The sequence below is a fragment of the Thunnus thynnus genome, chromosome 14, assembly GCF_963924715.1.
Source record: "Thunnus thynnus chromosome 14, fThuThy2.1, whole genome shotgun sequence".
NCBI classification, from domain to species: Eukaryota; Metazoa; Chordata; class Actinopteri; order Scombriformes; family Scombridae; genus Thunnus; species Thunnus thynnus.
The window spans coordinates 26,240,163-26,248,977 of NC_089530.1; positions in this window are offsets into that span (position 1 = coordinate 26,240,163).

Here is an 8,815-nt window from a genome sequence, read left to right on the forward strand (position 1 = left end):
CACTCATTATTCTGTCATCTTTTGATTTAACTGTTTGTAAAGTTGGAACTCCTGATTTTGTTGGTTTTTTCTTTGCAAACTAAAGGACGCTTTCTTTTCTGTCAGGACCCTTTACAGAGAAACAACCTCCGCATTTTTGGAGAAGGTCTATGTTGAAGAGGAAACCCCCCCCCCCTCCCACTCACACCTCATCTCACCTCAACTCACTCCACAGCATCTACATACATTTAACAGGGTGCGTGTGATTGCACAGAAACACACGTAAGTGCATGCATTCACTTTTGAAGCACTTGCACTCAAAAACCGCATCGACATTTAGGACACGGTACAGGAACAAACGCTGACGTGAGATGACGAGGTGCAGGAGTTGGAGAGGATTTCTCGTCTGCTGACCTCCCACTTCACAGCAGCACTTCACAACCTGTTTGTTTTTGAGAGGAATACTCCACCCTCTCATCAACAAGCTCTGCTCATTAAGTTCCTCAAACCACTTCTGTTACACAGGCCAGGCTTTGAATGGGAGGCTGATTGCAGCCTAAATATAAGACTCAGACAAACACGACTGCCGCCCTAAAGACGCAATGGGAAGCAATGATGGGTAAAGTCAAATAAAGTTGTGCTCTCTACTCTACTCTTCTCTACCTTCTATTTAAAACAATTATGTGGACATACAGGGAATAAATAGTTCAGTGTTGCAGTTCAAGCGTGCAGTTTCTCAAAGACAGATAAGACAAAATAAGAGGAAGATAAAGACCAATAAGACATTTGAAATAGTTTAAATTATACTAAAAATACACAATATATATAAATACATCCAGAACCTAAGGATGTTTTATAAAAAGCACATTAATTACATTAATTAATCAACAGTAGGAATATTAATAATTAAATTAAAACCACACTGTCTAGCTCTCTTTCTCATTACACTTTACACTATTATTCATTACACCAAGGCCGCTACTTGTAAGTTGTAAGCGTCATGCCATGTGACAAAATGTAAATGTAAATTCCTGTTTACAAAAAGAAAAAAAACATTGAATAGAGAGAGATACACAAACTATAACACGTCTGCAGTTGTTATGTCTATGCAGTTATTATAAAGTAATATTAGGAAATGTCATACAATAAAACTATAGAAAATAGTGTGCTTCAAATAGTGTGAGCAGCAACAGTTTGTGGCAGTCTATTTCCTGTTTTAACATGACCAAGAAATGGTTTTTTATTTCCTGTTTTAACATGACCAAGAAATGGTTTCATAATCTCAGCGTGGAAGAACATGACTGGTCTGCACAGATCCTTGACCTCAACCCCATCCAACAGCCTTGGGATGAACTGGCCAGGCCTTATCGATCGACACCAGTGTCCAAAACCTTGGACACTGAAAGCCTTATCAGAAGATCAAAGGCTGTTGTAGCAGCATATTAATACCCAGTGTAACTTTTGGCTGTGTGTGTATGTAACATGATCTGTCAACAGTAGTAGAGATGAAAGGACAGAAACAGGAAGCTTAGCATTTTTTTTACCCATAATCTGCTATGTTATGTTTTATTTTATACAATATTTCAAAGCATGAAAAGGACACAAAATAAGTTCAATAATGACATAAACTTCAAAAAGAATGATTATGCTGAACTTAAACACTTTGCTGCAACATGGTAGTGCCTAACATAGTTGTAATTTAAATGCTCTGCTACAGTTAAATAGCATTTCATTACATGGCTTCCAAGAATTAATAGAATTAGCAGGAAAAAAAAAAAAAACACTTAAAAAATGCAGCCATCAAGTTAATCAGATGAAACATATTTTTGTTTGTGTAAACCGATCATGTAAGATTTTAATAATCATCTCAGTTTTTTTCACCACCAGAAACACAGTCATTAAATTCAAGTATCTGGGAGTTTGTTTGAGTTTCCTGCAGGACGTCCCTGGAAACAGACAGTGTTTTCATGTTCATGTTTCCAGCAACTCTGCCTGCCACAAAGATCTGCATCTGCTCTGCATGCCAGATTCTAATCTTAATGCTCGTGCACAAACTGCAAGTCACTTGCAAGGAGCTGCAGGAAGATCATGTGCCACGTGGTATGAAATGTTGTTTTGAAGGCCTTTCCACCGAGAAGAATATACTTCAAGATAAGATACATGATCCATGTGACCTTTACCATCACACTGAAATGATCCCCGGTGACATCTCAGGGGAGGACCTGAGGCTGTAGACACCCATATTCAGTTTCACCTATAACTGTGTTCATGTTAAGGTGGAAATACAGACTGACTGAATTCTCTAAGTATGCAGGTCACTAATTAATCCACTATCTGATTGTCTTATCTGTGATGATAAATACATTCCAGGAATATTTTTTTGGACGAAGTATTTGAAATATTTGAAATATCTGCTTTATCGCTACTTGAATAGATATTTCTCACATTTCCTAAAATGCCTTGTGAACAAATGTGACCCTGCTCAAATGTTGGTTGTGGGTGAGAGAGTGATAATGGTAAAAGCAAGACAGACAAGGCAGAGAGTTTCCGTCTACCGCACTCACTGAAAAAGCAGCACGCTTCATGGCTGCAATGCATTCTGGTCAACTGAGGTTAGCATAAATGCAATTCTTGCTCTGAATACACACTTTCACACTTACTTGCTAAATTTTTGGGAGAATAATGCACATACTTTTGGTCTACTTCTTTATATCTTATTCTTTAGATTTTCTATAGCTTTGAGCACTGATGTTATAGGAAACAGGTCAACTGATTGAAAGCTTTTGTGAAATCAAATGTGTGATAACACTTTCTGTTCACTATGTGAAAGTTTTTTGCAGGCTTTATAGTGAAACTATAGGTTAAAACCATATCCTTCCACATTTCGGAAGTTGAGGACACTGTTTCTGAGTTGACATGCACTTTTTATTTTTTGCCCAATGCTGTGACAGCATATCGTCTAACCCTGGTAGAAAATGTACAGCAACTTAGAAATGTTAGGAATGTAGTGTAGTTGCAATGTAGCTGCACTTTGTATGTGTATGTGTGTGTGTGTTTGTTTGTGGGTCATGTGTTTCTTTAACCTATATACATTTACTGGTTACACCACACCAAAGCTTCCCGCCATTTCCAACCTCAACAACTGTGAACCAAAAATCGGTTATAAAACATACAAAAAACAAATAAAAGTAGACAGTCACCGTGTGAAAGTTTTAAATCCAGCATGACGGATCTGGTTCAGCCGAGTTAAACATAGCAGTTAATGTATAATATGATGTGTTTATTTTCAGCTTGACACATGTTTGCTTTTATTTTTGGTCTCTTTGTATCTCAGAGATCATGAGAAAGAAAATTGTCTGATTAGTTTCAACTGCCAAACTGATGGAGAGTCATCAATCCGATAAGACAGGTGTTAAATTACCATTCGACTGTGGCAGGAAGAAACAGAGGCGGTTTTTTAACACCTTCACAGACTGTTGAAGAGGAAATAGAGAAGTCACAGTGCATGAGTAAAAAAAATGCATCGTATATTATATATCGCTATTAAAGCATGTTCCATCGAAATGTAACACAAAGGCCACTTGATGTATAGAAGTGTGTTTTTCAAGAGTAGTCCAATAAGAGCCCAATGTGCTCAACCTGATCTGATGTTAAGGGGTTCAGCTAATATCAAACCTGACATCACTGCGTTCATTAGCACATGTCAATAGAATACTATTCTAAACCTGCACCGAATCCCTAAAGCGATGCTGCAAACTTGTGATAAAACCTGAATTAACTGATTTTTGTAGCCACTTGGGGGCAGCAGAAACAAGCTGTGAACACAACGCTGACATATCATCAACTTTTAAGTTGATATGTTGGACTTGTTAGCTAAACTATTGCTTCTTTACACATTCAGCAGTTACAGGCAAACATTATCATCATGTGTCTGTCCAACTGGTGAATGTAAATCCAATATTCATTCTCTTTTAGCTCTGTTTTTGCTCTCTACCAACTCCTGAGAGAAATATCTTTGGCAGCTAAATGCTCCACTATGTTTACCAGCTGTTTGGTGCTGAGCAGGAAGTGTACAGTGGGTTTTTAGAGCTTTTTCTCTGAAAACAACTGCCTGCTGTGGTGGAAAACAAGGCCATGAGAGCTCTGAGAGTGAACCAAAATGTTAAAGTTGCAGCTGGACAGCTAAACCATGAGCTGAAACTCATTATAAAGCTCCATATAGCTAAGGGGAACTGCAGGGACATATAGCCACTTAAACAACACATAAAGTGTACTATATATACTCACAGCTTTGTTTGTGCTACAATTGTTTGTGCAGTACACTGAAAGTGCTTTAGTTATGTGAGGTTTATGTGGAGCATGTTCTGTCCTCAAAGAGGAAAGACAGACTTAATCTGTGGTCATATTATTATTAGGGCGACCAAAATAACCTTGTTTCTAAACAGGGTCATCACAAACATTTGCGTAGCAGGCAGAGCTGTATGATGATTCTCGTAAGCACACAGGAAGGCTCACTTAATCAAAAAGGTATCTCTAGTTTACAGTTTCAAAGCAAATCATGAAGTTTGTATCTCACAGTGTTAGTAAAAGTGATGATCTTTCTGATCCTTTTCAGCTGATTTTCAAGTGTTTCCTGCAGCAAGAAGACATTTGTCATCGAGTCTTTGCACTACAAATGATTTTCACCCAATTCCCAGGTTCTTTATTTCACTACAAACGGAAAATAATGAGTCCTAAATGTTAATCAGCTAAATCGAACAGAGCTGAGAGGTCATTGTGATGTTGTCTAAAGTGAACTTCGGCCTGTGAAAGAGATGCAGATCTGAGCAAAGTGGGCAAACTGCTGCTGAATGGAAAACAATACATGTAATATGACCACACATTTATGTTTTGTTCAATTTGAGCTGTGCAATTTGAGTGTTGAGTGTTTGTGTACACCATCATCCCTCTTAAATCTCTGCTCAGCAACCATTTCTAAACTAATGAAAGAGAGAGACAAAGGCTTCATAGTCACTGTGGTTGGTCTGTTGTGAGAGAGAAAGAGAGATCTTCTATCATTGTGGTTGGCCTTTACAGGGAGGGAAGAGAATGATTCCTGTTCCCTTGTATAGGCATCGCAGTAGCTAGTCCAAACAAGTTGAGGTCAGATCCAAACATATCAGGCAGCAGTGGAGTCTGTCCTTGTGTTCACACTTCATCCTTTCCATATTTCATAAGAATGTTTGCTCTGCACAGCTTTTGTTTACATATCTTGAATTCACCTCCATCACTCCCATGGCCCGCACAATGCAAAGATGGAGAGCAGCCAAGTTTGAAAAAATATCTTTATCCTTTATTTGCCTGCACATAAAGGAAACCAGGCCATGTGAAAGTTATGATCATTACTCTTAATAATAATCATTCACAAACACAAAGACATTAATGAGAATCCTTTGTTCTGTTTAATTAAATGATTGAAGAGTAAGTCTGGTGATATTTCACATTTTTCTTGTTGACAGCAAATTTCATAAAACTTATACTATATCTCTGTGACACAGACTTCGATTGTTGTCCAAAAACTGCAACAAAAACAAAAACAACATAAAATAGTCCCTTGCAAATGCACTATTTACTCCTGACTGTTTATGTGTCACAGACAGAAAAGGGAAGTCAGAAAGTACTGTATTAAATTAAGAATAACACCAGCTCGAGTGGTTATTGTTTACTACTGCTTTTCTCAAGAATCCACCCTTATTTACGCCTATAGTGAAAACAATGCCAGTAAATGCATCGCCCTAATTTCAGAAGAATGATGAGTAAAATGCCTGCAGACATAGTGGTGGTTTGGAGCATTGACTCAAAAGCTAACCCACAGTAGTATTAGTCCATTTGACTGTTAAGATACTGCTGCTGCAATTATTGTCCATTATTGTTACTATTCTGCCCTTGAATTCCACTAAATACTCAACATATTGTGCTTTTTGTCTGTTGGACGTCTATGTTAAACCTGGTCAAAGTTACCTCTATTTCTTCCTCCTTATGACATCAGATCGTTCAAACATGTACAGAAGTGAACTCCTAACCACTACCGTTTGTTTATGTCACCTCTCAAGCCCAAGTCTGTTGAGAGGCAGCTTCCAGGAGCTGGCCAATCAGAGCAGAGTGGGCTCAGGGGGGCCTTAAAGAGACAGGACAGCTAAAATGTCTGTCTGTTTCAGACAGAGGCTGAGGGGCTGCATAAAGGGCCAGTACAAGACAAATAAGGAGGTTTTTTTAACTGTAAATCATGCAGAAGATATTCCAGTAGAGCCCCAAGAATATAAATATAGACCTGGAAATGTTCATGATATGTCTCCTTTAAATCAATCCTCCTTTTGTGAATCTGTCAGTTTACCCTATAGGTCACCAGTGAGAGCCAACTGATAACAAACCATGAAGCAGAACTATTGTTGCATGGTATAAATTCTTTCTGTCAACCTTTAACCTAAGCAATCTATCTTAAACAAAGATGTATTTGCAAAGTCAGTTTCCCACTATAGAATATTGAATGGGAGCCATAAAGTCATGAACTATAAATCCAGATGTTCTCTAAACTTTATGGCACCAGTGTCACAATAAATAATGAAAGACATCACTGCTTGGCAGCCGTTAGTTATCTACAGTGGAAGCAGTATCTTCTTTTGATACTGTGTGTGATGTTCTGTGCGCTCTGATACTGTGAACATGAAGTTGTACAGAGTATCTCCTCCGGTGATGACACACCCACAAAAATGTTGATAGCTTGAGAGAGAGAGAGAGTCTGACTGAGGAAGTAGCCCATTAGAAGTGGTTCTTTGATATGAATTTGCTGCGGTGGGAGGGGGTGTTTTTTTCTTCTAAGCGCAAATGTTTCTGAATGTGTGTTTGTATGTCCATCAACAGTTGTTTGTGAGTGTGTGTGCGTGTATACATTTACATGCAACCTTGTAGTGTTTGTGGCTCTTGACAAAAAAAGACCTTGATGTTGTTCCAGCGTTGTTTCACACTGTGGTCCGGTCGTGCTGCTTCCTTCATCTCTTCCTCTAATCTCTAAAACACAACCTGAGTGTTCTGTTCCAGCTCTGATTAGACTGCCTGGCTCCTCGCTGTGTGTCGCTGGCAGAGCCACAAAGTCTGCGCTGACACACGACTGAACTAGACTCTTGTTAATGTATTTACAGTACATCTGTGGCGCCTGGCTTGCATCATCTTGTATTTACTGACCATTATGAGCAGAATATTGTAGACGATTTGCTCCAACTTTTTCCAGTCTGCTTTTGAAAATTTTCCCTTAATCATGTACGCACCATTAAAGGTCAGTTCAACCAAATGCCTGAAAACTGTATTTTCTCACTCACAGCTGCTGGTATTAAAGTGTGTAGATAATTTTGGGTCTATCTGCTGAAGTTTGAGAGTTGCACACCAAAATACAATATAGGTAAATGGAATTTGTCCTTCTAAAAGCTTTGACAAGGGAGATGCACCCTGTAGCGCAACATACCCTGATAAATTAGGCAGCAAACAAGTATAGGCAAGGGCAGACTTTATGACATAAGATGACTTTTTGGCAATGACTTCTTCAAAGTTTACAAGAGAAACTCCTGAGAAGAAATATATTGCATTGTGTCCTCTGTCACTCTGACAGTGAATTGTTTTAATTGAGGCTATTTCCTCAGTAGAAAATATCAATAAAAATTAGTGAGGTCTGTGTATTATCCAAAGCAACCAGGGCGTTGTCTATGGAAGGAGATGTTGCAATTTAATTTTGAAAATGTAATTTTCAGTGCTTTAAGAACCGCAAAAAGGAAGTTCCATTCATCTTCCGTTGCATTGAGGTGGAGGCAGAAATCTCAGAGACAGATATCTGAAAACGTCTGCAAATAAAAACCAAAACTATCCACATGGCTGGATACCACTAAATGAGAAAATATGTTTTTTGTGTGTGTGTGTGTGTGTGATTTGGGTGAAATCTGGCCAAATGTCAACAGCAAAGAAAGTAGCACATAACAAAAAACGAAAGTGAAACTGATTCTGTGTGCACGTTACATCAAAAACAGCAACAACAAAAAATCAAGTAAAGAAAGATGGGTCGGCAATAATATTCATAAAAACCAAACCACCTGTGTCCAGCCTGCATTTTGAGGCGTCACTACGGTTTACAGAGACACTTAAGACAAAAAAAAAAGAAAAGAAGGAGGATGAGTCATCAACAATCTCTCAGCCTCAAGGTAACACTTTCACATTTCCTGTAACTTAGATTTCGTTTCTGAGTAAAACGAAATTTAATGAAAACACAAAGGATTTTTCTTTCTGTGATAAGTCCCTTTTTTAAACTGCCAGCAATTTCAGACCATTTGCTCCACCTTTCCTTTTCCTGAGAAAAAAGGGTTTCAGTAAACCTTTTGAAGGTCCCTTCTCTCTCATTGTACAGTGAGGAAGGATTGCAAAAGTCAAATTATCTTAACATAATGTTCCATTTACTGGCAATTGTCAGAGCCAGAAGTCAACTAACCACCTGTGTAAATGTGGTTTGGTTTTCGTGCCTCACTGATTTTGCACCAGAAGTTTTAACCAATGTAGGAGGCAGCTGCCTGTTTCCCAGTACTGTATATGGTTTTGTCTCTTGCAGCATAAAGTGGGGTTCATTAACAAAAGAAAATTCTGAATCCAAATCCAATCCAAATCTAAATCCAAAGTCAAGTTCAAGTCTCTGCGATTTCATTGCATCATGGACTGAAATATTTAGGAATCAATGGGCAGCAAATACTCAAACTTCATCAAACCACGTGACCATTGAAACTCACGCATATGGCAGTGGCAGTTTGGTGAATGCACAGTT